At 77.6% G+C, this 2,500-nt stretch overlaps 1 non-coding gene across 1 annotated transcript; it reads right to left on the reverse strand.

The window, feature by feature from the left end:
• Nucleotides 1-1,195: 1,195 nt before the first annotated feature.
• On the reverse strand, nt 1,196-1,345 carry LOC138065453 (5.8S ribosomal RNA). The gene has a single exon (XR_011138519.1). It is a non-coding gene; the product is annotated as a 5.8S ribosomal RNA (ribosomal RNA).
• Nucleotides 1,346-2,500: the final 1,155 nt, after the last annotated feature.

A 2,500-nucleotide genomic window follows, 5' to 3' on the forward strand; every position in this document is an offset into this window, starting at 1 on the left:
GAGGCCCCCGCCAGGATCGAGGGGGAAGCGGCGCGGCGACCCGCGAGTCGCCGCCACGGAGGGGCAGCGAGGGGCCCCCCCCTCCGACACACGCGCGCGGCAGCACGGTGCGGTACCACCGCGGTACCCACCCGCAGACAGCCGCGCGGGGCCGGGGGGCGAGGTCCGCACCTCCCCCGGGCCCGGCTCCCAAACGCTCGCTCGCCCACTCGCACACTCGCGCACAGCCCCTCCACCGGCCGCGGCTGGCTCCTCCTCCCCGGCCGCTGACCTCCGCTCTCGCCCCGGCACGGGACGACGGCGCGGCAGCGCCCCTCCCCCCCCCCCCTTTCTGCCCCCCCCCTCCCCCGTCTCGCCACCGAACGGCGCCGCCCGCGCTTGCCCCACACCACCGCCCCGCGGAGACACCCGCGCGCCGTCGCTGCCGGCCTCAACGCAACGCCGCGGCTGACGCCAGCCGGCGGGTGGAAGTGGCTCGGCACGCACTACGGACGCGGGTGCGCCGCGGGGGGGGGGGGCAGAGGGGGCTCGGCGGGCGCCGAAGCGGCAGCAGTCGGGGCAGGGAGAGGGCAAGGGGAGGGGAAGAAAGGCAGCCGGCCGTCCCCCCCGCCGGAGGGGAACGGGGGACCAGCGCACCACCGGGAGAGTGGTGGAGGAGAGCCGTCGTACGGCAGGCACTGGCGGTGGCGGCGGGCGGCGGCGGCAGGTGCCGGGCCACCGCGACCGACCGAACCTGGGGGCCCGGCGGGACGAACTCCGCACAGCGGGCGCTCCGGGAGCGGGGGTTTCCCGAGTCTGCACTTAGGGGGACGAAGGCCCGGGCCCACACGGGGAGGAGAGGCACCCCCTCTCCCCGGCGGCGCGGGCCTGCGAGGCGCCCCAGCCGCGCCACACCGCACACACCGCGCAGGGCAGCGGTGGCCACCGGGCTCGGAGGGGAGGGAGGGCAGGGCAAGGCACGCCGGCCGCGGACGGTGGAGGCGGACGGTCGGCCGGAGCCGGGCAGGCAGGCCAGCCGGAAGACCGGGGCCACCGGTGCACGCACCGGTGGTCCCGGCTCCGCCGCCGCCGCCGACTCACCGCCGCCGCCGCCCCCCCACCGACTCGCCGCCGCCGCCGGCCCCCCCGGCCCCCCCCCGAGGGGCGGCACACCGCTGCGCCAACGCGGCAATGGGGGTGACGATTGACCGTCAAGCGACGCTCAGACAGGCGTAGCCCCGGGAGGAACCCGGGGCCGCAAGTGCGTTCGAAGTGTCGATCAATGTGTCCTGCAATTCACATTAATTCTCGCAGCTAGCTGCGTTCTTCATCGACGCACGAGCCGAGTGATCCACCGCTAAGAGTTGTCTCGGTTTCGGTCCCCACCGCGCGCGCGGGGGGACCGGGCAGCTTTCGCAGCCCCCTGAGGGCCCCCATCCGCTCTGCCTCCCTCCTCACGCCGACGCCGGCTGCTGAGCAAGGGACAGCGGAGAGAGAGGGCACGCCTCACTGACCGTACAAGCACAGAGGGAAAAAAAAAGGGGGGGGGGGGGGAGAACAGACCCGAACGAGAGGGGCGGGGAGCCCTCGCTCCCGACCTGGGACAACCCCTTTCTCGCTTCGAGTCCGGCCCCAGGCGCCCGGCTCGGCCTGGCCCAGCAGGGAGCGGCGCGCGCGCCGCGCCACCTGCCTCAGGGACCGGGGTGTGGGTCCCCGCGGAGCCCCGGCGTCGGAGCCCGGCCGCCGCTGGGAGCGGCGCCACCCGCTGCCCGTGCGCCCGCGACCCGCCAGCCGCACGCTTCCGAGCTCCTTCGCTCGCCTCACCGGCCTCCAGCTCCGCCGCCCCGGAGACGGCACCCAACACCCGCCTGCACACACGCAGCCTCCCGAGCGACGCCACGCACTCGCCCGTCCCTTCCGCGGGCAGACGCCTGGCGGCAGGCAGACGGGCGAGGCGGGACGGACGGGGAACGGCGCCCGCTCTCCCCGCCTCCACGCGGAGACCGGGAGGGGCCGCCCCCGCCCGCCCGCCCGCCGCCCGCCTGCCGCCCAGCGAAGCCGGGTCGGGCAGAGCGAGGCAGGCGCGCCGGATGGCGGAGTGCCGGGGCAGGGCGGGGGGGGGGGAGGGAAGGAAGGGTGCCGCCGACGGCCACGGCGGGAGACTGAGAGCACCGGCCAGGGAGGAGAAGGGATGCGCTGGGGCTCGGCGTCCGCACCACCCGCGGTGGGGGCTCGCCGTCCCGGCGGCGAGCACGCGCTCGCGCCGGGGTCGCGCGTTCGAGGCAGGCCGGCGCAAGCCGACCGCGCGGCGTCTCTCCGCCGAGACCAGACCGCGGAGAGAGGGGGCAGGGTACCCCTCTCCGTCCCGGCTGCCCGCGGGGCATGCACGGGCCGCGCCGGCGGGCATGGGGGGGTGCGGCGCCCGCGCGCGCCGACCCCCCGGCCCCTCCGGCAGCACGCCCGGCTGCCCCCCGGGTCGCATCGGGCCGCCCGAGTCTTTAAACCCCCGCCCGGCTCTCCG

The sequence above is a fragment of the Struthio camelus genome, unplaced genomic scaffold (genome assembly GCF_040807025.1).
Source record: "Struthio camelus isolate bStrCam1 unplaced genomic scaffold, bStrCam1.hap1 HAP1_SCAFFOLD_83, whole genome shotgun sequence".
Classification (NCBI taxonomy): domain Eukaryota; kingdom Metazoa; phylum Chordata; class Aves; order Struthioniformes; family Struthionidae; genus Struthio; species Struthio camelus.